At 34.9% G+C, this 26481-nt stretch overlaps 18 non-coding genes across 18 annotated transcripts; 5 read left to right on the forward strand and 13 right to left on the reverse strand.

Annotated features, from left to right (window-relative positions):
• Nucleotides 1-1117: 1117 nt before the first annotated feature.
• Nucleotides 1118-1310, forward strand: LOC113801690 (U2 spliceosomal RNA). Its single transcript, XR_003475292.1, has one exon. It is a non-coding gene; the product is annotated as a U2 spliceosomal RNA (small nuclear RNA).
• A 1222-nt stretch (nt 1311-2532) lies between these two features.
• Nucleotides 2533-2651, reverse strand: LOC113801643 (5S ribosomal RNA). The gene has a single exon (XR_003475263.1). It is a non-coding gene; the product is annotated as a 5S ribosomal RNA (ribosomal RNA).
• A 3958-nt stretch (nt 2652-6609) lies between these two features.
• Nucleotides 6610-6728, reverse strand: LOC113801742 (5S ribosomal RNA). Its single transcript, XR_003475339.2, has one exon. It is a non-coding gene; the product is annotated as a 5S ribosomal RNA (ribosomal RNA).
• Nucleotides 6729-7509: 781 nt separating this feature from the next.
• Nucleotides 7510-7628, reverse strand: LOC113801764 (5S ribosomal RNA). Its single transcript, XR_003475358.2, has one exon. It is a non-coding gene; the product is annotated as a 5S ribosomal RNA (ribosomal RNA).
• Nucleotides 7629-9963: 2335 nt separating this feature from the next.
• LOC113801753 (5S ribosomal RNA) lies at nt 9964-10082 on the reverse strand. Its single transcript, XR_003475349.2, has one exon. It is a non-coding gene; the product is annotated as a 5S ribosomal RNA (ribosomal RNA).
• A 947-nt stretch (nt 10083-11029) lies between these two features.
• On the reverse strand, nt 11030-11231 carry LOC113814415 (small nucleolar RNA U3). Its single transcript, XR_003476479.1, has one exon. It is a non-coding gene; the product is annotated as a small nucleolar RNA U3 (small nucleolar RNA).
• Nucleotides 11232-11892: 661 nt separating this feature from the next.
• Nucleotides 11893-12010, forward strand: LOC113814417 (U5 spliceosomal RNA). The gene has a single exon (XR_003476481.1). It is a non-coding gene; the product is annotated as a U5 spliceosomal RNA (small nuclear RNA).
• Nucleotides 12011-12691: 681 nt separating this feature from the next.
• Nucleotides 12692-12854, reverse strand: LOC113801667 (U1 spliceosomal RNA). Its single transcript, XR_003475272.1, has one exon. It is a non-coding gene; the product is annotated as a U1 spliceosomal RNA (small nuclear RNA).
• A 1190-nt stretch (nt 12855-14044) lies between these two features.
• Nucleotides 14045-14237, forward strand: LOC113814413 (U2 spliceosomal RNA). Its single transcript, XR_003476478.1, has one exon. It is a non-coding gene; the product is annotated as a U2 spliceosomal RNA (small nuclear RNA).
• A 1197-nt stretch (nt 14238-15434) lies between these two features.
• Nucleotides 15435-15553, reverse strand: LOC113801775 (5S ribosomal RNA). Its single transcript, XR_003475368.2, has one exon. It is a non-coding gene; the product is annotated as a 5S ribosomal RNA (ribosomal RNA).
• Nucleotides 15554-16773: 1220 nt separating this feature from the next.
• Nucleotides 16774-16892, reverse strand: LOC113801748 (5S ribosomal RNA). Its single transcript, XR_003475344.1, has one exon. It is a non-coding gene; the product is annotated as a 5S ribosomal RNA (ribosomal RNA).
• Nucleotides 16893-19277: 2385 nt separating this feature from the next.
• On the reverse strand, nt 19278-19396 carry LOC113801752 (5S ribosomal RNA). The gene has a single exon (XR_003475348.2). It is a non-coding gene; the product is annotated as a 5S ribosomal RNA (ribosomal RNA).
• Nucleotides 19397-20351: 955 nt separating this feature from the next.
• LOC113824165 (small nucleolar RNA U3) lies at nt 20352-20553 on the reverse strand. Its single transcript, XR_003477484.2, has one exon. It is a non-coding gene; the product is annotated as a small nucleolar RNA U3 (small nucleolar RNA).
• Nucleotides 20554-21214: 661 nt separating this feature from the next.
• LOC113801717 (U5 spliceosomal RNA) lies at nt 21215-21332 on the forward strand. The gene has a single exon (XR_003475317.1). It is a non-coding gene; the product is annotated as a U5 spliceosomal RNA (small nuclear RNA).
• Nucleotides 21333-22007: 675 nt separating this feature from the next.
• LOC113814411 (U1 spliceosomal RNA) lies at nt 22008-22170 on the reverse strand. The gene has a single exon (XR_003476476.1). It is a non-coding gene; the product is annotated as a U1 spliceosomal RNA (small nuclear RNA).
• A 1188-nt stretch (nt 22171-23358) lies between these two features.
• Nucleotides 23359-23551, forward strand: LOC113801701 (U2 spliceosomal RNA). Its single transcript, XR_003475302.2, has one exon. It is a non-coding gene; the product is annotated as a U2 spliceosomal RNA (small nuclear RNA).
• Nucleotides 23552-24760: 1209 nt separating this feature from the next.
• On the reverse strand, nt 24761-24879 carry LOC113801733 (5S ribosomal RNA). Its single transcript, XR_003475330.2, has one exon. It is a non-coding gene; the product is annotated as a 5S ribosomal RNA (ribosomal RNA).
• A 1244-nt stretch (nt 24880-26123) lies between these two features.
• LOC113801751 (5S ribosomal RNA) lies at nt 26124-26242 on the reverse strand. The gene has a single exon (XR_003475347.2). It is a non-coding gene; the product is annotated as a 5S ribosomal RNA (ribosomal RNA).
• Nucleotides 26243-26481: the final 239 nt, after the last annotated feature.

A 26481-nucleotide genomic window follows, 5' to 3' on the forward strand; every position in this document is an offset into this window, starting at 1 on the left:
GCACTGAGAACACCTCACGCTCTACAATACTTTATACAAATATCAAGCTTCACTTTACTTTCATCAAGACATTTTCAGTGAATGGCACTTATTTTCATATTTCAAAACTGTATTTACGAACAAAAGGGCTATTTCCAATTTATACAACGTTAAACTCTCTTTATCATATCGTAAAGTGTATAAGTAATTTTTACAGCTGTACTTCTGTTATTCTACGAATTTGAACATCTCTGTGACATTTCACGGCAATTTTCTTAGGTTAGAATACATATGAACATGCATGTATGCACACAAATACATACACACAGACACACACACATACATACTCATCCGACTCATCAATACATCCATAAGTACATATGGATAAACATGGACGAAAATAGTCCTATAAATGTAATATTCACATGAAGAAATGCAAACGGGGATATATATATATATATATATATATATATATATATATATATATATTATGGTACAATATAAAACGAAATATATATTTGTCAAAAAAAAAAAGAAAACGCACTAGTTCGTTTTTGGGTATATTTGAGTATACATTCAAAGAAATCACATACATATACACTTATATATGCATATATATGTATATAAATATGTATGTATATAAACATATATATGTATATATACATATATATGTATATACGCATATATATGTATATATACATATATATGTATATATACATATAAATGTATATATACAAGTGTACGTGTGCTTGCGTATTAACGTTTTAGCGAGTATGTATGCATTTATGTGTGAACATCTATGCGTGTAAATGCGCATACACACCCATGTAGGCATATCTTTCTACTTAAGAGAACTTGGATGTGATGCGCGTGCTTAGGTGTTCATACAGAGGTTTCCTTACATTTAAGAAATTGAATGTATTTGCCCACGTACACTTTCTCTGAAGTCCGATGAAGTTATTAAATAGTTGAAGATATCAGCAACAGTTTCTTAAAATTTCCATATTAGAAAAATTGTTATACGCAAATCAACATTCAAATAACTTCCAATGTCGTTTACGCCTTTCTATACTTTAAGTACTTCACTAGCAAGTCCTCAGAAACATTTTCTCGGACTCAATTTCATTCCTCTTTCGGTATCGCTTCTCGGCCTTTTGGCTAAGATCAAAGTGTAGTATCTGTTCTTATCAGCTTAATATCTGATACGATCCCCATGTGGGATCTACGATATTAAACTGATTTTTGGAAAATGGCGAAGTGCTAGGGGCTTGCTCCACCTTTGCCGCGGATCGGCCCGGTATTGCAGTACCTCCGGGATTGGTCCACTCCCTCCGGGGAGGATATCAACTAATCATTTCAATACAAAAGGATAGTCATGCTCTACGGTGAAGTTCCATTGTAATCGGAGGGCGACCCAGAGGTGTTGTTCAGCTTGTACAATTACAAAATACATTGGAGCCCAGTAATGCAGCTTATCATTATTATACAAACATATCGGGCAGTTACATCACAATGATTTTTTTAGATGATAAAATATTGTAGTTATAGATCTATATACTCCCGCAACTGTATCTCTTGTACATAATCGTTGCTGTAAGTAGGAAGAGCTAAATTATTTATAAATAACCATAATACAGAAATGCTAAATATTCCTTATATCTTGGTATAAGCGCTTCTCCCTTTACTCTTATACCGCTTCCTCTCCCTTTCCTCCTCAGACCCGAAGATGGAATCGAGGACGATTCAACAAATCTAGTTTGTGTATTGTGGGGTTTTCTACCACTGTATCAACACGGTAGAGTGTTTTTCCATTCATCCTTATATCTTATATCATGAATGCTTCTATATCACTTCTTTTGCTGTTATATTTTTGTTATTATCAGTTGTTATATTTGTATTGTTCAACAGATTAATAATCATACGATGTTACTTATTGTATAAATATATATATATATATATATATATATATATATATGTATAACTATTGCGATGATGATTATCTTAATCGTGACATCAGTTATTGCGACAACATACATTTACATAGCAATGTAAAAAATAAAAAAAAATGTAAATTGTTTCTACAGCAAATCACATCGTCAATTGTGAATTGGAAATTGTTTGCGCAGCAAAACATATTATCAATATTATTATGCATCAGATGATATATGTACAGCGAATCACATTATAGGAAATTCTATCAATGTTCATATTATATTAAGACAAATCGTGGGGGAATTCTTAGAGTATTAGTTCAATTATAATGGGCTTGTTCTTTAATAGATGTCATTACTAACTTGATATTCATTACTAATATCTTTATAGGGTACATTGAATTTTCTAAAAGACTGCCGCAAAATGTTTTTAGTAATAGAAGTAGGATTGCATTTACTCTTGTTACCCTTATATCCGTTTTCTATCTTTGCTCCTCTTCCTTTTTTTTTTTTTTTTTTTTTTGATTGACGCATGTTTTCAATTGATTTCTTTGAACAAATATAAGAATAGGTGCAATGAATTTTAAAGTAAGGTATAACATATTTAGTATATAAAATAAAATGTCAACGACATCTGGTGTTCCCAGGCGGTCACCCATCCAAGTACTGACCAGACCCAACGTTGCTTAACTTCGCTGATCGGACGAGAAGCGGTGCTTTCAACGTGGTATGATCGTTGACAGAAAATTGTTTAACAGAAACTAGATTTATGGCAGTGCTCACTTATTTATACATTTCAATACAATGTACCATTGTTTTATATCAAACTTGATTATCATGATACTACAGTTATATCGTTGAGATCTACACCACAATTAAAACATCAATAACAGCCGACCATTATCGGGAATATAGGTATTTCTAACTCACTCGTCACCAAATTCATGCACCTGCCGTATACATTCTACCAACTTTCGAATTGTGTAACTGTCAAGAATGAAGGGTGAATAAGTAATGAATAAAAATGTACTAAATAAAATTGTATAGGTTTATAAATCTATGTACACATGCAACTGCATCTCTTGGACATTAGCGTCACTCTAAGAAGGAAGGCCTAAATGATATATAGCTAGATATTAGCAGTAATAATTATTATTCCTGAGTCTTATATCTTGTCCTTTCATATCACTTCTCTTGTTGTGTGTGTTATTTTCGTTATAATGTATCATATTTGTATTGTTAATGGTTAGTACTAGTTTTAAAATCATCACCATTAACATACATTGTTAATATTATCATTATTGTAATGATTATGATAATGACCACATTATATCAAATGTACCGCTGGTGATATTAGTGATAATAATTTGAATAAATTTTCAATACTTCTAATGTTAATTGCAATCATAGTTATAATCCTATGTGATAATTATTAAATTGATATTTAGGTTAAATTACTTATAGTCATCATTGTAAGAAAAACATGAGAAATATTGTGATGATGACGATATCAATCATGACATAAATATAACAATATAAAATCATATCAATATTTGTACAGCAAATCATATTGTCATTAATTTAATACAGCAATTTATATCATTACATGTACAGGAATTTAATTAATGCTAATTTGTACAAATCATATTGAGACAAATCGTGGGTGATTTCTTACAAAAAAATTCAGTTTTAATATTCGTATTCGGTAAGTCTAAGGAAGACAGCCGCGCCTATTTTTTAAGTTTTTTTTTTTCTTCAACCCCTATCAATCTTGGGGGACCCGATGGGAATTGGGGGTTGAAGGGGGGCGGGGGGACACACACGGGAATAGTGGAATGAAAAGTGAAAATATTGAAAAAATCGAAAACCCGAGCCAAACTTCGTAATAAAAAAGTTAAAGAAAGCGTAAAAATGAAAAACCCGAGCCAAACTTCGTAATAAAGATGTTAAAGAAAACGTAAAAATGCAAAACCCGAGCCAAACTTCGTAATAAAATAAGTTAAAGAAAGCGTAAAATTAAAAACCCGAGCCAAACTTCGTAATAAAAAAGTGAAAGAAAGCGTAAAAATGAAAAACCCGAGCCAAACTTTGTTATGACTAAGTGAAAGAAAGCGTAAAAATGAACAAATCGATCCGAAATTCAGATCATCAATAAAAGAAAGAAGAAAATATATCATTAAAATCGATATAGTTGATAAACGTAAACTTTTCGTTCACCGCGTCGATGTCAAGTGTTGCCGAAATGTCGAAGAAATTTCTTAAAGATCACTGCACAAACGAAGCATACCTTCCTAACCCATTATCGGCGGTAAGCCCCCGGACCCCCTTCCCTGAGGGTATTTCACCGTACAGACGTAGCGTACCTTCCTAACACCCTACCGGGGGCAAGCCCCCGGACCCCCTTCCCTGAGGGTATTTCGCCGTACAGACGTAGCATACCTTCCTAACCCCCTTTCGGGGGCAAGCCCCCGGACCCCCTTCCCTGGGGTATTTTCCTACAGGGGGCAAGCCCCCGGACCCCCTTCCCTGAGGGTATTTCGCCGTACAGACGTAGCATACCTTCCTAACCCCCTACCGGGGGCAAGCCCCCGGACCCCCTTCCCTGGGGTATTTTCCTACAGGGGGCAAGCCCCCGGACCCCCTTCCCTGAGGGTATTTCGCCGTACAGACGTAGCATACCTTCCTAACCCCCTACCGGGGGCAAGCCCCCGGACCCCCTTCCCTGGGGTATTTTCCTACAGGGGGCAAGCCCCCGGACCCCCTTCCCTGAGGGTATTTCGCCGTACAGACGTAGTATACCTTCCTAACACCCTACCGGGGGCAAGCCTTCCCTCGGGTATTTCGGCGTACAGACAAAGCATTCCCTTATAACCTCCTACCGGGGGCAAGCTCCCGCACCCCCTTCCCCAAAAATATTTAGCTTACTTTAAAGAGACGGAGGGTACAACTCGGCAGCAGCCAGCAGGAAATGGTGCAGCCGCTTATTTGCCTCGGGGTGGGCTTTAAAGAAAATCACCCTCGCGAGGTACCCAACAAAATGAGCTTTCCGGCGGCCAAATTGTGGAACTGTCCGTTTTGCGTCCCGCCACTTCCTCTCAATGTTATTTGTATGGGCGCCTGTTTTGGGATCAACAAAATTATATGAATGATTAACTTTGAGGTGATTGAAGCCCTCTTCCTCTAGACTGTCATAGGCTTTCCAGCAGTCTGAAATTATTGTGGTCCCGGGTCGCACATAGTCTTTAATAATGGTAATCAGGGTGGCCGAGTCCCTTTTTTCAACGGGGACGAAAAAAAGGTCTTTACTTTCACGGCAAAAGCCACCAAACACTCACTGGCCCTCCATTACACGCCCTACATTGTATTTTCTCTTGCCGAATTTACTTTCATCAATTTCGACCGTTTTTCCTGGGCCCCCAATCAATTCACTGTTTCTCATACACCAAGATATCAGCACTTCCCTACAAAAACTTGACCAGTCGTTAATTGAATTGTCACTAATTTTCAATTCATTTCTAATTTGTTCATAGGAAAATCCTTTCCTTAGAAATAAATTGCAAAAGCCTAAATTGGTTTAACGTCCAATTTTGATTTATCAAACCAGGTGCCTTTAAAAATTGTTCGGGAAAATGCACACCGGCGTTTTTTCTTGTGCCCTTTAGCACAAGATTTGTCGCAGCGGAAGTCTTTTCTTCGGTAGTCTATTCTACATTCACTGCCACAATTTGAACTGTTCACTGTTTTCAATATGATACTATGATCACGCACATAATCCAAAATCTTTTCGGCATTTCCCACAAATTTCAGCACAAAATCACCATACCCATAGTCACAGCCGGCGCACAAAGTCACTGTCCCTTGTTAACACCAAGGTCACTAGAGTCGAAATGTCAAGTGTACTCTCAAAAACCGCGGTCGAATCACTACCGATAGGTTTTTGACATTAACCGACGAATAATTTAAGATATCGTAAATTATCGTGTATCTTAAATCATATATATATATATAGATAGATAGATAGATAGATAGATAGATAGATAGATAGATAGATAGATAGATAGATAGATAGATAGATAAATATTATGAACATATCAAATACAAGAAATGTAATAATTGTATTATCAAGTGTTTTAAACATGATACAAATTTACTGTGGATACGCAGCGACATCTATGAACTTTTCAGAAAGCTCGCAGTATTGTTTACGTTCGAGACGGTTCGAGATAACGAGGTTTGTGGACTCTTGTTTTTTCTCTTAGAGAGGCAACTTTTGAATTTCAATTAAAGCACAACCTTTGCGCTCCCCACATTTCATTAACTTCACCGACATGTACGAACAGTAGTCAATGACAGTATTATACTTTCCTCGGTATATATAGCGCGGACGCCTTAATTAGTATTGTCTCGTATTCTTTTATAGAAATCATTACTAATATGATTATAATCACTGCTATCATTATAGGGTAAAATGAGTTTTCTAAAAGTCCGTCGCAAAATCTCTTTCGTAACTGAATCAAATGCTTGTGCAGCAGAATTGCATTTATTTTAGTTACCTTTATATCTGTTTTATTTTTTTGTCTATCCTTGGTACTCTTTACAATGTTAAACATTTTACTCTTTCTAACTGATTTCTTTAAACAAATAAAAAGGTGCAATAATTTGTAAAGAAATGCAAAACATATTAGTATATAAAATAAAATATCAACGACATCTGGTGTTCCCAGGCGGTCACCCATCCAAGTACTGACCAGACCCAACGTTGCTTAACTTCGCTGATCGGACGAGAAGCGGTGCTTTCAACGTGGTATGATCGTTAACATAGGTTAGGTAAACATTACGTAGCTTTGTGCCAGTGCTAACATATTAATCATCATTCATTCGAGTAGAATGCATCTTTTGTTTTGGCATCAAACTTCATTACCGTGCTATTCCCATCACGTCACGGCGATCTGCTCCACAATGTTAGGCATCGATAACAACCGACCGTTTGCGGGAGGAAAGGTAATTCCAACTCAGTTGTCTCCACTCAGATTATGAGAATATCATATTATTACTCAGCAAACGAATAGCATATCATCCATTATATAGAAAAAATATAGGATTATCATTATCATCATTATGAGGATTAATAACACTATCATTATCATTATCGTCTTGCTATATGCACAGCAAATTTTGTTACAGCTAATTTGATTCATTCTAAGATGTAGCGCGAATCACATTAAGACTTAATTAGACTGATCTTGAAATTGCAGTAATCTTATTCTTGTTCTTTTGAGATCATTACTCTTTCTATCATCACTACTAATACAAGTATCACCACTTATCAATGTCGGGTACAATGACTTTTCTAGGAGACCGTAGCAAAATCTGTTAAGTATGAGAAAGAACGGTCAAATGTTGGGGAAGCAGAACTGCATTTACTTTCCTTACCCTTATAAATACTGGATGTCTACTCGTATTCTTCTCCCGCTCTCCATTTACGGTGACTTTTACTGTGTTTCCTATTGACTGACGTGTGATTTTAATGGATTTCTTGAAACAAATCGAAGAAGAGCTGCTACATATTGTAAAGAAATGCATAACACATTTGACAAAATGCCAACGACATCTGGTGTTCCCAGGCGGTCACCCATCCAGGTACTGACCAGACCCAACGTTGCTTAACTTCGCTGATCGGACGAGAAGCGGTGCTTTCAACGTGGTATGATCGTTGACATGGAGAAGGTAAACGTCAGTTATATTTATGCTCAAAGACTTGTTTATACATCCTCATACAATGAATATTTGTTATGCGACAAACGCCTTTACCATATTGCAGTCACATCACTGACATCTGTATACATCAATTACTATCGAAAGTTACCGGGAGTACAATTATATCTCACTTGTCACGAGCTATGGCAGTCTGTAAAGACTGCGGGTTAAACAAGTAGTGCAAATGAAATTCAATAAAGATATATAGGATTATACATCTGTACATATGCAACTATGTTTCTTGCACATAGCTAAATGATATAGCTAATCATAAGCAGAAAGGCTGATTATTACTGAACCTTTAGTCTAGTGTTCTTTTCTGTTTTATGTTGCTTTTGTTATAGTTATCAATATTTTTGGTTAATTGCTATTGTTAAAAATACTAGTATTTTCATCAATTTAATCACCGTCATTAGTATCATAAGATGATTGCTACCATCAACATAATCACTGTTGCCATAATATCTATATTACTATAATAATTTATGTAAATCATTATAGTCACGGGTTTGTATCAATCTGTACGTGTAGCTGCGCAGTTTCTGCTTCTAAACAACTCCGCCGCGCACTTTGCTAAGTTTCCAATCTGGGAAAAGAACAGAGACGGAATCACACAGGACATCACCAACTTCAGCACAAATCATCGCCACATCTCCCTCACATCGATCGTCTGCAACATTTTTGAGCATCTAATACATAAACACATAATGAATCACATTGATACCTACAACATCCTTACAGACTCAACACGGTTTTCGGCCCAAAAGATCATGTGAGACTCTATTAATCACCACCCATCATGACATTACCCGATAACTTTGATAGACACACTTAACAAGTTGATGCATGATGCTTGACTTTGCCAAAGGCTTTGACAAAGTTACTCACAAAAGACCATAAAAGACTTATACTTGAATTACGACATTACGGGATCACAGGACCAATTCTTCACTGGATCACTGCTTTCTTGACGTGCATTAACGACCTTCCACTTTCGACACCAAACTCTTCTGCTAGATTTTTACTGACGCAGTCTTTTGTTTCGACCCATAAAAACCGAAGACGACTGTAGACTCCTCCAGCACGAAAAGATCGTGGCAAATGTCTTTCACACCAGACAAATGTAAAATTCTCCGCTTCACCAGATCTCACACATCAATACACTACACTTACACCCTACACAACTAACACCTGCAGCATCATATAAATACCTCAGAATTCACCTTACCAACAATCTTACTTTCAACACATTGATTTCATCATCAACAAAGCAAACAGAACACTGGGGTTTCTGAGAAGAACCTACACAACTGTACACCTGACATCAAACGCGTAGCTTATAATACACTTGTGCGTCCAACAGTAGAGTACTGTACGGCTATATGGGACCCTTACACCAAGCACAACATCGAGAAGCTCAAACAGGTCAATACTAGAGCTGTCAGGTTTATTACACACATTTACACACGTACTCCTGGTATTACAACTCACATAAAATAATAATAATAATATGGAGCTGCTCGAGACACGAAGAAAAGCACACAGACTTACAATCAAGATCACAAACAACCTTATAGACATCAACAAACGCGAATACTTACTAGCAGCACACACACAACACAAGGAACTCACACACCAGTAAATTCGTCACATACCACACCAACACTGACTCTTACAAGCACTCTTTCTTTCCACGTACCATACGCGACTGGAACAGGCTCCCCCAACTTATTATTAAAACGAAAACACTAATCGCTTTCACTAACTAAACAAACACATTACCAGCACCTTCCCAAACACCCACACTACCATCTTCGCCTTAGTCCTTTTCCCTCTCCCTAAGCAACCAACCATAATATAAGCGTGTAATTCGCTTATCAGCGCCCCAAGCATTAACACTGAGATTGAGATTGACAAATCGTGGGTGATTTCTTAATCGGATATATAAATAGTAATACTCATTCTTGTTCTTTTATAGATATTATTACTAATCTGATTATCATTACTATGATTGTCTTCACTGTTAGCATTATAGTATACAAATAATTTTCTAAAAGACCGTATCAAAATCTCTTTAGTAACTGAAGGAACTGAATCAAATGTTTGGGAAGCAGAATTACATTTACTTTAGTTACCCTTATAACAGTTTTCTGCCTTTGTTCTTTTTCCTGAAGGCGTCGACTTTTACTGTTTCTTATTGACTGACGTATGATTTCAAGTGATTTATTTTTAAAAATATAAAAAGAGGCTATAAATTGCAAAGAAATACACAAAATGTTTAGTATATAAAACAAAATGTCAACGACATCTGGTGTTCCCAGGCGGTCACCCATCCAAGTACTGACCAGACCCAACGTTGCTTAACTTCGCTGATCGGACGAGAAGCGGTGCTTTCAACGTGGTATGATCGTTGACAAGAATAGCCTAAAATTTTGTTAATTTTCAACTAATAGACTTTTTTATATATATATATCTTCATATAATGTACATTTGTTTTACGACAAACGCCATTACTATATTGCAGTCACATCACTGACATCTGTATACATCAATTACTATCGAAAGTTACCGTGAGTACAGGCAATTCTATCTCAGTTGTCACGAGCATTGGAACTCTGTAGAGAATGCGGGGTAAACAAATAATGCAAGTGAAATTTGATAAAATGATATTCTATAGGATTATACATATGTACATATGCAACTATGTTTCTAGCACATAGCTAAATGATATAGCTAACTATAAGCAGAAAGGCCGATTATTACTGAATCTCGAACCGATTTTTTTTCGTTGCTTTTATCGTTATCAATATTTTTGGTTATTTTCCATTGGTATGGATACAAGTATTTTCATCATTATCAACACCGTCATTATTATTATTATTTTCATAAGATAATTGCTACCATCAACATAATCACTGCTGTTATAATAATGGCAATAATGATGTTACTATAATGATTTATGTAAATCATAATGAAAATTACATGATATTGCTGATATTATTGATAACTGCAATAGAAATTAAATAGTAAAGTTATATTGAATTTAAAATCTCTTAAACGTGACCAACTTAATCAACATATGATTCTAATGACAATCATTGCAAAAGCAGCTACGGACTAGGAAGACTAACAAGTGCTTGAATGTCGTACACGTACCTACTTTTACAAAATACAAAACTTGGTTGAAATTTGAAATCACAAAAATACTTATAAGCTGTGACACATTCATTTTACTTACAGGTTTTCAGTTAGGTTTTTTGAAATCAACAAAGCAGCGAACTCACTCTTTTTTTTCAATTCAGTATTTTTTCTCCTTATCAGGAGTTTTCAAAAAACGAATACTTCTTGTGGATTGATATTCAACCACTCAGCTTGTGTGATCCTCCTCTGAACACCGGTAAACCGAGTCAGAACGGTCATCAAAACTCTCAAGCAAAACTTGAGAGCCGCTTCCCGCTCAGAGGATTACACTAACAATCCTCATCGTGGTTGAATATATTCCGAGAATCTTGGCGAGAAACCCGGCAATCGCACTATAGAAGTGATCCTATAAAGTATGATCATAAGTACACAGTAAACATTCATTCACAGACTACATTTTACTGAGGACTTTGTTTTCTACAACGGATTTTGACGTGTTCATATGTTCGTATATGTATGATGTAATAAGTTGACATAGTTTACCTATTTTAAAATATTTCCGTAGTTTTCAGCCATTTGTTGAAATTGCATATACTAAAATATAGAGGGAAACATAATGTGCATATACTATACATGATTTAAAAAACAAGACAATTATACGTCTGAAAGTATGACATGGCAGGGACTAAGCTAAACTGCATGAACAAAGCAAGTTTCTTCATAGAACCTATTCCAAGGTATCTCCAAAGAAATTCAAAGTGCACATTTCTGGGCATAATATAAGATATGATATGGGATTCAAAAGGTCGATGTACCTTTAATACCATCGTCTTGATATCAAGGAACAACATACCTCATGTGTGATGTTTCAATTTCAACTGTCATAATCAACTATGTATAAACTACTTGTCCTAAATACTTGGTTAGCGTAAATATCATGAGAACTTTTGTTTGTGTGTGCTAATCCGTATAAAATAAAGCAATAATAGTACTTACTTCAAGATATGCCTTTCTTGCTCTTTTACTCATCGCTCGGCGAGTCCTCAGTCTACCTTTCTTGGTCAGTTTTGTTCCGTTTTAAATCTAACTCTGGTTTCCCTTCAAAACGCATAAATCTTTCGCCTTTTACTAAAGATTTCCGTGGAGGGGAACAACTCAATGAGTCTTACTCAATTTTTTCTATAGCCCACTTCGGTGGGTTCAAACAAACCAAATCCATAACAATCATACAATTAGTCACTTTAAACTAGTCATATGATAACGAATGTATTTTCTATCCTATAACTTAATCCACCAAATGAAAACCGTTCATTTGTACCGTTAGAGACATACCACCATATGGTATAGGAGAAACTGTGTATGGAAATTCCAAGTTTAAAATTCAGAAATCACCGTTCCGAGTTCAGGTTATCTTATATGAAATGAAACTCCTGAGGTGAAGAAAAAAACATATGCACATATACGTTAATATGACAAACTTTTACATTTACTAATGTTATTTCTTATAATAATAAAGAACTATAAAAATAGCTGTATCATTACATTTTCCGAAGACATATTATATTAGTGGCATCTAGACTTTATTATTGTCATTTCACTACCCATTCCTTTGGTATTGCATAAAACTGAATATCTCTGTTTTGGGACACCAAAGACTTTCCTAATTCCGTAATACTGATAATATATGTATTGTAAGTTCCATAATTATTTACGAATATATAAAAAACGTTAAACATTTCCTTTTGGGTAATTTCATTAGAGGAAATTACTAGATATCAAACCAAAATCATGTAAGACCTGCTACAGCATTTACGTATCTTTCCATCAAGAACGTTTTAAAAGTACGTCTACTGTGGAGGATTTGTGTATAATGAATTACAATAAGGGGGATAGCGCGAACGCAGTCCCCCGCTACCAAAAATTGCGCACTCGAGTTAACCACATTTGGGTTAATCGCAGGGGTCAGCGCCACCGGAGTGCAATGGTGAGCCTCGCCCTGGGAGAACCGCCTTCGTGATCACGGTATCTCCTGTGCCAGGTAAGTATGCTTTCCTCTGCCGCGCGCCGACCCACGCTCGCTCGCACTGAGAACACCACGCGCTCTACAATATTTTATACAAATATCAAGCTTCACTTTACTTTTACCAAAATATTTCTAGTGAACGCCACTTATATTCATATTTCAAAACTGCATTTACGAACAAAAAGGTTGCTAGTGATTCATTCAATGTTGAACTATCCTTATCATATCGTAAAGTAATGTGTATATGTAATTTTTAGAGCTGAACTTCCGTTATTCTACGACTTTTAACTTTCTCTATGACTTCCTCTATGACATTTCACGGCAAACTTCGTAGGTTAGAATGCATATGAGCATGCATGCACACTCACATACACACAAACATACACAACTCACATATTCATCCAATCCATCAATACATCCATAAGTACATATGGATAAATATGAACCTAGTCCTATAAATGTAATATTCAGATTATCTAAATGCACACTGGGCTACACATTTTTTTTTTCCAAATCTTTGTTTATATTGCGCTACAAAACAAAATGAATTATATTTGTTTAAAAAAGAAAGAAAACGCACTAGTTCGTTTTTGGGTACACTTAAGTAAACACTATGAATTCGTATCTATATACATATATATACTTTTATATGTATCTATCTATATATATGCATATATATTTACATATGCATATATATAGATATGTATATATACACACACAGAATATGTACGCAAGTCTACGTGTGTGTGCGTGTTACTGTGTGCGTACGTTTTAGCGAGTATGTATGCATAGACGTTTATGCGTGAACATTTGTGCGTGTAAATGCGCATGCACGCCCGTGTGGGCATATCTTTCTACTTAAGAAAACTTGGATGTCAAAGCAGGTGTGTGTCTATGGGTGTGAAAGTGCGGCCGTACACGTGTGTGTGTATCAATGTGTACGTGCGTGCTTAGGTTTTCATACAGAGGTTTCCTTACATCTAAGAAACTGAAAGAACACGTACACTTTCTCTGGAGTCCGATGAAATTGTTAAACAGTTGGAGATCTCAGCAACAGTTTCTTGGAATTTCCATATTTGAAACATTGTTATACGCAAATCAACATTCAAATAACTTCCAACGTCATGTCGTTAACGCCTTTCTATACTTTAAGTACTTCACTAGCAAGTCCTCAGAAACATTTTCTCGGACTCAATTTCATTCCTCTTTCGGTATCGCTTCTCGGCCTTTTGGCTAAGATCAAAGTGTAGTATCTGTTCTTATCAGCTTAATATCTGATACGATCCCCATGTGGGATCTACGATATTAAACTGATTTTTGGAAAATGGCGAAGTGCTAGGGGCTTGCTCCACCTTTGCCGCGGATCGGCCCGGTATTGCAGTACCTCCGGGATTGGTCCACTCCCTCCGGGGAGGATATCAACTAATCATTTCAATACAAAAGGATAGTCATGCTCTACGGTGAAGTTCCATTGTAATCGGAGGGCGACCCAGAGGTGTTGTTCAGCTTGTACAATTACAAAATACATTGGAGCCCAGTAATGCAGCTTATTATTATTATACAAACATATCGGGCAGTTACATCACAATGATTTTTTAAAATGATAAAATATTGTAGTTAGAGATCTATATACTCTCGCAACTGTATTTCTTGTACATAATCGTTGCTGTAAGTAGGAAGAGCTAAATTATTTATAAATAACCATAATACAGAAATGCTAATTATTCCTTATATCTTGGTATAAGCGCTTCTCCCTTTACTCTTATACCGCTTCCTCTCCCTTTCCTCCTCAGACCCGAAGATGGAATCGAGGACGATTCAACAAATCTAGTTTGTGTATTGTGGGGTTTTCTACCACTGTATCAACACGGTAGAGTGTTTTTCCAATCATCCTTATATCTTATATCATGAGTGCTTCTATATCACTTCTTTTGCTGTTATATTTTTGTTATTATCAGTTGTTATATTTGTATTGCTCAACAGATTAATAATCATACGATGTTACTTATTGTAAAAAAATAGATATAAATATTGCGATGATGATTATATTAATCGTGACATCAGTTATTGCGACAACATACATTTACATACCAATGTAAAAATTGTAAATTGTAAATTGTTTCTACAGCAAATCACATCGTCAATTGTGAATTGTAAATTGTTTGCGCAGCAAAACATATTATAAATATCATTATGCATCAGATGATATATGTACAGCAAATTACATTATAGGAAATTCTATCAATGTTCATATTATATTAAGACAAATCGTGGGTGAATTCTTAGAGTATTAGTTCAATTATAATGGGCTTGTTCTTCTATAAATGTCATTACTAACTTGATTATCATTACTATTATCATTATAGGGTACATTGAATTTTCTAAAAGACTGCCGCAAAATGTTTTTAGTAACAGAAGTAGGATTGCATTTACTCTAATTACCCTTATATCCGTTTTCTATCTTTGCTCATCTTCCTAAAGGCGTTGACTTTTACTTTTTTTTTTTTTTGGCATATGTTTTCAATTGATTTCTTTGAACAAATATAAGAAGAGGTGCAATAAATTTAAAGTAAGGTATAACATATTTAGTATATAAAATAAAATGTCAACGACATCTGGTGTTCCCAGGCGGTCACCCATCCAAGTACTGACCAGACCCAACGTTGCTTAACTTCGCTGATCGGACGAGAAGCGGTGCTTTCAACGTGGTATGATCGTTGACAGATGTAAGCGCTCACTTATTTATACATTTCAATACAATGTACCATTGTTTTATATCAAACTTGATTATCATGATACTACAGTTATATCGTTGAGATCTACACCACAATTAAAACATCAATAACAGCCAACCATTATCGGGAATATAGGTATTTCTAACTCACTGGTCACCAAATTCATGCACCTGCCGTATACATTCTACCAACTTTCGAATTGTGTAACTGTCAAGAATGAAGGGTGAATAAGTAATGAATAAAAATGTACTAAATAAATTGTATAGGTTTATAAATCTATGTACACATGCAACTGCATCTCTTGGACATTAGCGTCACTCTAAGAAGGGAGGCCTAAATGATATATAGCTAGATATTAGCAGTAATAATTATTATTCCTGAGTCTTATATCTTGTCCTTTCATATCACTTCTCTTGTTGTGTGTGTTATTTTCGTTATAATTTATTATATTTGTATTGTTAATGATTAGTACTAGTTTTTAAAATCATCATCATTAACATACACCGTTGTTAATATTATCATTATTGTGATGATTATGATAATGACCAAATTATATCAAATGTATCGCTGGTGATATTATTGATACTAATTTGAATAACTTTTCAATACTTCTAATGTTAATTGTAATCATAGTTATAATCCTATGTGATAATTATTAAATTGACATTTAGGTTAAATTACTTACAGTCATCATTGTAAGAAAAACATAAGAAATATTGTGATGATGATGATATCAATCATGACATAAAAATAACAATATAAAATTATATCAATATTTGTACAGCAAATCATATTGTCATTAATTTAATACAGCAATTTATATTATCATATGTACAGGAATTTAATTAATGCTAATTTGTACAAATCATATTGAGACAAATCGTGGGTGATTTCTTACAAAAAAAAATCAGTTTTAATATTCGTATTCTTTTATAGAAATCATTACTATGATTATAATAACTGCTATCATTATAGGGTAAAATAAGTTTTCTAAAAGTCCGTAGCAAAATCTATTTCGTAACTGAATCAAATGCTTGTGAAGGAGAATTGCATTTATTTTAGTTACCTTTATATCTATTTTTTGTCTATCCTTGTTACTCTTTGCAATGTTAAGCATTTTACTCTTTCTAATTGATTTCTTTAAACAAATAAAAAGGTGCAATATTTTGTAAAGAAATGCAAAACATATTTAGTATATAAAGTGAAATGCCAACGACATCTGGTGTTCCCAGGCGGTCACCCATCCAAGTACTGACCAGACCCAACGTTGCTTAACTTCGCTGATCGGACGAGAAGCGGTGCTTACAACGTGGTATGATCGTTGACATGGATAAAGTAAACGTCAGTTAGATTTATGCTCAAAGACTTGTTTATACATCCTCATACAATGAATATTTGTTATGCGACAAACGCCATTACCATATTGCAGTCACATCACTGACATCTGTGTACATCAATTACTATCGAAAGTTACCGGGAGTACAATTATATCTCACTTGTCACGAGCTATGGCAGTCTGTAAAGACTGCGGGGTAAACAAGTAGTGCAAATGAAATTCAATAAAGATATATAGGATTATACATCTGTACATATGCAACTATGTTTCTTGCACATAGCTAAATGATATAGCTAATCATAAGCAGAAAGGCTGATTATTACTGAACCTTTAGTCTAGTGTTCTTTTCTGTTTTATGTTGCTTTTGTTGTAGTTATCAATATTTTTGGTTAATTTCTATTGTTAAAAATACTAGTGTTTTCATCGTTATAATCACCCGTCATTAGTATCATAAGATGATTGCTACCATTAACATAATCGCTGTTGCCATAATATTTATTATATTACTATAATAATTTATGTAAATCATTATAGCCACGGGTTTGTATCAATCTATACGTGTAGCTGCGCAGTTTCTGCTTCTAAACAACTCCGCCGCGCACTTTGCTAAGTTTCCAATCTGGGAAAAGAACAGAGACGCAGACCAATTTTCCTCTTTTCCACAGCCGACATAGACGGAATCACACAGGACATCACCAACTTCAGCACAAATCATCGCCACATCTCCCTCACATCGATCGCCTGCAACATTTTTGAGCATCTTATACATAAACACATAATGAATCACATTGATACCTACAACATCCTTACAGACTCAACACGGTTTTCGGCCCAAAACATCATGTGAGACTCTATTAATCACCACCCATCATGACATTACCCGATAACTTTGATAGACACACTTAACAAGTTGATGCCATGATGCTTGACTTTGCCAAAGGCTTTGACAAAGTTACTCACAAAAGACCATAAAAGACTTATACTTGAATTACGACATTACGGGATCACAGGACCAATTCTTCACTGGATCACTGCTTTCTTGACGTGCATTAACGACCTTTCACTTTCGACACCAAACTCTTCTGCTAGATTTTTACTGACGCAGTCTTTTGTTTCGACCCATAAAAACCGAAGACGACTGTAGACTCCTCCAGCACGAAAAGATCGTGGCAAATGTCTTTCACACCAGACAAATGTAAAATTCTCCGCTTCACCAGATCTCCCACATCAATACACTACACTTACACCCTACACAACTAACACCTGCAGCATCATATAAATACCTCAGAATTCACCTTACCAACAATCTTACTTTCAACACATTGATTTCATCATCAACAAAGCAAACAGAACACTGGGGTTTCTGAGAAGAACCTACACAACTGTACACCTGACATCAAACGCGTAGCTTATAATACACTTGTGCGTCCAGCAGTAGAGTACTGTACGGCTATATAGGACCCTTACACCAAGCACAACATCGAGAAGCTCAAACAGGTCAATACTAGAGCTGTCAGGTTTATTACACACATTTACACACGTACTCCTGGTATTACAACTCACATAAAATAATAATAATAATATGGAGCTGCTCGAGACACGAAGAAAAGCACACAGACTTACAATCAAGATCACAAACAACCTTATAGACATCAACAAACGCGAATACTTACTAGCAGCACACACACACAACACAAGGAACTCACACACCAGTAAATTCGTCACATACCACACCAACACTGACTCTTACAAGCACTCTTTCTTTCCACGTACCATACGCGACTGGAACAGGCTCCCCCAACTTATTATTAAAACGAAAACACTAATCGCTTTCACTAACTAAACAAACACAACATTACCAGCACCTTCCCAAACACCCACACTACCATCTTCGCCTTAGTCCTTTTCCCTCTCCCTAAGCAACCAACCATAATATAAGCGTGTAATTCGCTTATCAGCGCCCCAAGCATTAACACTGAGATTGAGATTGACAAATCGTGGGTGATTTCTTAATCGGATATATAAATAGTAATACTCATTCTTGTTCTTTTATAGATATTATTACTAATCTGATTATCATTACTATGATTGTCTTCACTGTTAGCATTATAGTATACAAATAATTTTCTAAAAGACCGTATCAAAATCTCTTTAGTAACAGAAGGAACTGAATCAAATGTTGGAAAGCAGAATTGCCTTTACTTTAGTTACCCTTATACCCATTTTCTGTCTATCCTTGTTCTTCCTAACGGCGTCGACTTTTACGGTTTCTTATTGACTGACGTATGATTTCAAGTGATTTATTTAAACAAATATATAAAGAGGTGCTATGAAGTGTAAAGAAATGCATAAAATGTTTTGTATATAAAATAAAATGTCAACGACATCTGGTGTTCCCAGGCGGTCACCCATCCAAGTACTGACCAGACCCAACGTTGCTTAACTTCGCTGATCGGACGAGAAGCGGTGCTTTCAACGTGGTATGATCGTTGACAAGAAAATAGTACACGTTTGTTAATTTTCAACTAATAGACTTTTTTTTATATATCTTCATATAATGTACATTTGTTTTACGACAAACGCCATTACTATATTGCAGTCACATCACTGACATCTGTATACATCAATTACTATCGAAAGTTACCGTGAGTACAGGCAATTCTATCTCAGTTGTCACGAGCATTGGAACTCTGTAGAGAATGCGGGGTAAACAAATAATGCAAGTGAAATTTGATAAAATGATATTCTATAGGATTATACATATGTACATATGCAACTATGTTTCTTGCACATAGCTAAATGATATAGCTAACTATAAGCAGAAAGGCCGATTATTACTGAATCTCGAACCGATTTTTTGTTTTGTTTTTCGTTGCTTTTATCGTTTTCAATATTTTTGGTTATTTTCCATTGGTATGGATACTAGTATTTTCATCATTATTAACACCGTCATTTTTATTATTATTTTCATAAGATATTTGCTACCATCAACATAATCACTGCTGTTATAATAATGGCAATAATGATGTTACTATAATTATTTATGTAAATCATAATGAAAATTATATGATATTGCTGATAATATTATTGATAACTGCAATAGAAATTAAATAGTAAAGTTATATTGAATTAAAAATCTCTTAAACGTGGCCAACTTAATCAACATATGATCCTAATGATAATCATTGCAAAAGCAGCTACGGACTAGGAAGACTAACAAGTGCTTGAATGTCGTACACGTACCTACTTTTACAAAATACAAAACTTGGTTGAAATTTGAAATCACAAAAATACTTATAAGCTGTGACACATTCATTTTACTTACAGGTTTTCAGTTAGGTTTTTTGAAATCAACAAAGCAGCGAACTCACTCTTTTTTTTCAATTCAGTATTTTTTCTCCTTATCAGGAGTTTTCAAAAAAAGAATACTTCTTGTGGATTGATATTCAACCACTCAGCTTGTGTGATCCTCCTCTGAACATCGGTAAACCGAGTCAGAACGGTCATCAAAACTCTCAAGCAAAACTTGAGAGCCGCTTCCCGCTCAGAGGATCACACTAACAATCCTCATCGTGGTTGAATATATTCCGAGAATCTTGGCGAGAAACCCGGCAATCGCACTATAGAAGTGATCCTATAAAGTATGATCATAAATGCACAAAAAACATTCATTCACAGACTACATTTTACTGAGGACTTTGTTTTCTACAACGGATTTTGACATGTTCATATGTTCGTATATGTATGATGTAATAAGTTGACATAGTTTACCTATTTTAAAATATTTCCGTAGTTTTCAGCCATTTTTTGAAATTGCATATACTAAAATATAGAGGGAAACATAATGTGCATATACTATACATGATTTAAAAAACAAGACAATTATACTTCTGAAAGTATGACATGGCAGGGACTAAACTAAACTGCATGAACAAAGCAAGTTTCTTCATAGAACCTATTCCAAGGTATCTCCAAAGAAATTCAAAGTGCACATTTCTGGGCATAATATAAGATATGATACGGGATTCAAAAGGTCAATGTACCTTTAAAACCATCGTCTTGATATCAAGGAACAACATACCTCATGTGTGATGTTTCAATTTCAACTGTTATAATCAACTATGTATAAACTACTTGTTCTAAACACTTGGTTAGCGTAAATATCATGAGAACTTTTGTTTGTGTGTGCTAATCCGTATAAAATAAAGCAATAATAGTACTTACTTCAAGATATGGCTTTCTTGCTCTTTTACTCATCACTCGGCGAGTCCGCAGTCTACCTTTATTGGTCAGTTTTGTTCCGTTTTAAATCTAACTCTGGTTTCCCTTCAAAACGCATAAATCTTTCGCCTTTTACTAAAGATTTCCGTGGAGGGGAACAACTCAATGAGTCTTACTCAATTTTTTCTATAGCCCACTTCGGTGGGTTCAAACAAATAAAATGCATAGAAACATACAATTAGTCACTTTAAACTAGTCATATGATAACAAATGCATTTTCTATCCTATAACTTTATCCACCAAAAGAAAACCGTTCATTTATACCGTTAGAAACATACCACAACACGGTATAAGAGAAACTGTGTTCGGAAATTCGTAGTTGAAAATTCAGGAATCACCGTTCCGAGTTCAGGTTATCTTATATGAAATGAAACTCCTGAGGTGAAGAAAAAAACATATGCACATATACGTTAATATGACAAACTTTTACATTTACTAATGTTATTTCTTATAATAATAAAGAACTATAAAAATAGCTGTATCATTACATTTTCCGAAGACATATTAGTGGCATCTAGACTTTATTATTGTCATTTCACTACCCATTCCTTTGGTATTGCATAAAACTGAATATCTCTGTTTTGGGACACCAAAGACTTTCCTAATTCCGTAATACTGATAATATATGTATTGTAAGTTCCATAATTATTTACGAATATATAAAAAACGTTAAACATTTCCTTTTGGGTAATTTCATTAGAGGAAATTACTAGATATCAAACCAAAATCATGTAAGACCTGCTACAGCATTTACGTATCTTTCCATCAAGAACGTTTTAAAAGTACGTCTACTGTGGAGGATTTGTGTATAATGAATTACAATAAGGGGGATAGCGCGAACGCAGTCCCCCGCTACCAAAAATTGCGCACTCGAGTTAACCACATTTGGGTTAATCGCAGGGGTCAGCGCCACCGGAGTGCAATGGTGAGCCTCGCCCTGGGAGAACCGCCTTCGTGATCACGGTATCTCCTGTGCCAGGTAAGTATGCTTTCCTCTGCCGCGCGCCGACCCACGCTCGCTCGCACTGAGAACACCACGCGCTCTACAATATTTTATACAAATATCAAGCTTCACTTTACTTTTACCAAAATATTTCTAGTGAACGCCACTTATATTCATATTTCAAAACTGCATTTACGAACAAAAAGGTTGCTAGTGATTCATTCAATGTTGAACTATCCTTATCATATCGTAAAGTAATGTGTATATGTAATTTTTAGAGCTGAACTTCCGTTATTCTACGACTTTTAACTTTCTCTATGACTTCCTCTATGACATTTCACGGCAAACTTCGTAGGTTAGAATGCATATGAGCATGCATGCACACTCACATACACACAAACATACACAACTCACATATTCATCCAATCCATCAATACATCCATAAGTACATATGGATAAATATGAACCTAGTCCTATAAATGTAATATTCAGATTATCTAAATGCACACTGGGCTACACATTTTTTTTCCAAATCTTTGTTTATATTGCGCTACAAAACAAAATGAATTATATTTTTTTTAAAAAGAAAGAAAACGCACTAGTTCGTTTTTGGGTACACTTAAGTAAACACTATGAATTCGTATCTATATACATATATATACTTTCATCTGTATCTATCTATATATATGCATATATATTTACATATGCATATATATAGATATGTATATATACACACACAGAATATGTACGCAAGTCTACGTGTGTGTGCGTGTTACTGTGTGCGTACGTTTTAGCGAGTATGTATGCATAGACGTTTATGCGTGAACATTTGTGCGTGTAAATGCGCATGCACGCCCGTGTGGGCATATCTTTCTACTTAAGAAAACTTGGATGTCAAAGCAGGTGTGTGTCTATGGGTGTGAAAGTGCGGCCGTACACGTGTGTGTGTATCAATGTGTACGTGCGTGCTTAGGTTTTCATACAGAGGTTTCCTTACATCTAAGAAACTGAAAGAACACGTACACTTTCTCTGGAGTCCGATGAAATTGTTAAACAGTTGGAGATCTCAGCAACAGTTTCTTGGAATTTCCATATTTGAAACATTGTTATACGCAAATCAACATTCAAATAACTTCCAACGTCATGTCGTTAACGCCTTTCTATACTTTAAGTACTTCACTAGCAAGTCCTCAGAAACATTTTCTCGGACTCAATTTCATTCCTCTTTCGGTATCGCTTCTCGGCCTTTTGGCTAAGATCAAAGTGTAGTATCTGTTCTTATCAGCTTAATATCTGATACGATCCCCATGTGGGATCTACGATATTAAACTGATTTTTGGAAAATGGCGAAGTGCTAGGGGCTTGCTCCACCTTTGCCGCGGATCGGCCCGGTATTGCAGTACCTCCGGGATTGGTCCACTCCCTCCGGGGAGGATATCAACTAATCATTTCAATACAAAAGGATAGTCATGCTCTACGGTGAAGTTCCATTGTAATCGGAGGGCGACCCAGAGGTGTTGTTCAGCTTGTACAATTACAAAATATATTGGAGCCCAGTAATGCAGCTTATTATTATTATACAAACATATCGGGCAGTTACATCACAATGATTTTTTAAAATGATAAAATATTGTAGTTATAGATCTATATACTCTCGCAACTGTATTTCTTGTACATAATCGTTGCTGTAAGTAGGAAGAGCTAAATTATTTATAAATAACCATAATACAGAAATGCTAAATATTCCTTATATCTTGGTATAAGCGCTTCTCCCTTCACTCTTAAACCGCTTCCTCTCCCTTTCCTCCTCAGACCCGAAGATGGAATCGAGGACGATTCAACAAATCTAGTTTGTGTATTGTGGGTTTTTCTACCACTGTATCAACACGGTAGAGTGTTTTTCCAATCATCCTTATATCTTATATCATGAGTGCTTCTATATCACTTCTTTTGCTGTTATATTTTTGTTATTATCAGTTGTTATATTTGTATTGCTCAACAGATTAATAATCATACGATGTTACTTATTGTAAAAAAAATAGATATAAATATTGCGATGATGATTATATTAATCGTGACATCAGTTATTGCGACAACATACATTTACATACCAATGTAAAAATTGTAAATTGTAAATTGTTTCTACAGCAAATCACATCGTCAATTGTGAATTGGAAATTGTTTGCGCAGCAAAACATATTCTCAATATTATGCATCAGATGATATATGTACAGCGAATTACATTATAGGAAATTCTATCAATGTTCATATTATATTAAGACAAATTGTGGGTGAATTCTTAGAGTATTAGTTCAATTATAATGGGCTTGTTCTTCTATAGATGTCATTACTAACTTGATTATCATTACTAATATCGTTATAGGGTACATTGAATTTTCTAAAAGACTGCCACAAAATGTTTTTAGTAACAGAAGTAGGATTGCATTTACTCTAATTACCCTTATATCCGTTTTCTAACTTTGCTCCTCTTCCTAAAGGCGTTGACTTTTACTTTTTTTTTTTTTTTTTTTTTTTGATTGACGTATGTTTTCAACTGATTTCTTTGAACAAATATAAGAAGAGGTGCAATAAATTTTAAAGTAAGGTATAACATATTCAGTATACAAAATAAAATGTCAACAACATCTGGTGTTCCCAGGCGGTCACCCATCCAAGTACTGACCAGACCCAACGTTGCTTAACTTCGCTGATCGGACGAGAAGCGGTGCTTTCAACGTGGTATGATCGTTGACAGATGTAAGCTTAACAGAAACTAGATTTATGGCAGCGCTCACTTATTTATACATTTCAATACAATGTACCATTGTTTTATATCAAACTTGATTATCATGATACTACAGTTATATCGTTGAGATCTACACCACAATTAAAACATCAATAACAGCCAACCATTATCGGGAATATAGGTATTTCTAACTCACTCGTCACCAAATTCATGCACCTGCCGTATACATTCTACCAACTTTCGAATTGTGTAACTGTCAAGAATGAAGGGTGAATAAGTAATGAATAAAAATGTACTAAATAAAATTGTATAGGTTTATAAATCTATGTACACATGCAACTGCATCTCTTAGACATTAGCGTCACTCTAAGAAGGAAGGCCTAAATGATATATAGCTAGATATTAGCAGTAATAATTATTATTCCTGAGTCTTATATCTTGTCCTTTCATATCACTTCTCTTGTTGTGTGTGTTATTTTCGTTATAATGTATCATATTTGTATTGTTAATGATTAGTACTAGTTTTTAAAATCATCATCATTAACATACACCGTTGTTAATATTATCATTATTGTGATGATTATGATAATGACCAAATTATATCAAATGTATCGCTGGTGATATTATTGATACTAATTTGAATAACTTTTCAATACTTCTAATGTTAATTGTAATCATAGTTATAATCCTATGTGATAATTATTAAATTGATATTTAGGTTAAATTACTTACAGTCATCATTGTAAGAAAAACATAAGAAATATTGTAATGATGATGATATCAATCATGACATAAATATAACAATATAAAATTATATCAATATTTGTACAGCAAATCATATTGTCATTAATTTAATACAGCAATTTATATTATCATATGTACAGGAATTTAATTAATGCTAATTTGTACAAATCATATTGAGACAAATCGTGGGTGATTTCTTACAAAAAATCAGTTTTAATATTCGTATTCTTTTATAGAAATCATTACTATGATTATAATAACTGCTATCATTATAGGGTAAAATGAGTTTTCTAAAAGTCCGTAGCAAAATCTATTTCGTAACTGAATCAAATGCTTGTGAAGGAGAATTGCATTTATTTTAGTTACCTTTATATCTATTTTTTGTCTATCCTTGTTACTCTTTGCAATGTTAAACATTTTACTCTTTCTAATTGATTTCTTTAAACAAATAAAAAGGTGCAATATTTTGTAAAGAAATGCAAAACATATTTAGTATATAAAGTGAAATGCCAACGACATCTGGTGTTCCCAGGCGGTCACCCATCCAAGTACTGACCAGACCCAACGTTGCTTAACTTCGCTGATCGGACGAGAAGCGGTGCTTACAACGTGGTATGATCGTTAACATGGATAAAGTAAACGTCAGTTAGATTTATGCTCAAAGACTTGTTTATACATCCTCATACAATGATTATTTGTTATGCGACAAACGCCATTACCATATTGCAGTCACATCACTGACATCTGTGTACATCAATTACTATCGAAAGTTACCGGGAGTACAATTATATCTCACTTGTCACGAGCTATGGCAGTCTGTAAAGACTGCGGGGTAAACAAGTAGTGCAAATGAAATTCAATAAAG

Source organism: Penaeus vannamei, chromosome 18 (assembly GCF_042767895.1).
Source record: "Penaeus vannamei isolate JL-2024 chromosome 18, ASM4276789v1, whole genome shotgun sequence".
NCBI lineage: Eukaryota > Metazoa > Arthropoda > Malacostraca > Decapoda > Penaeidae > Penaeus > Penaeus vannamei.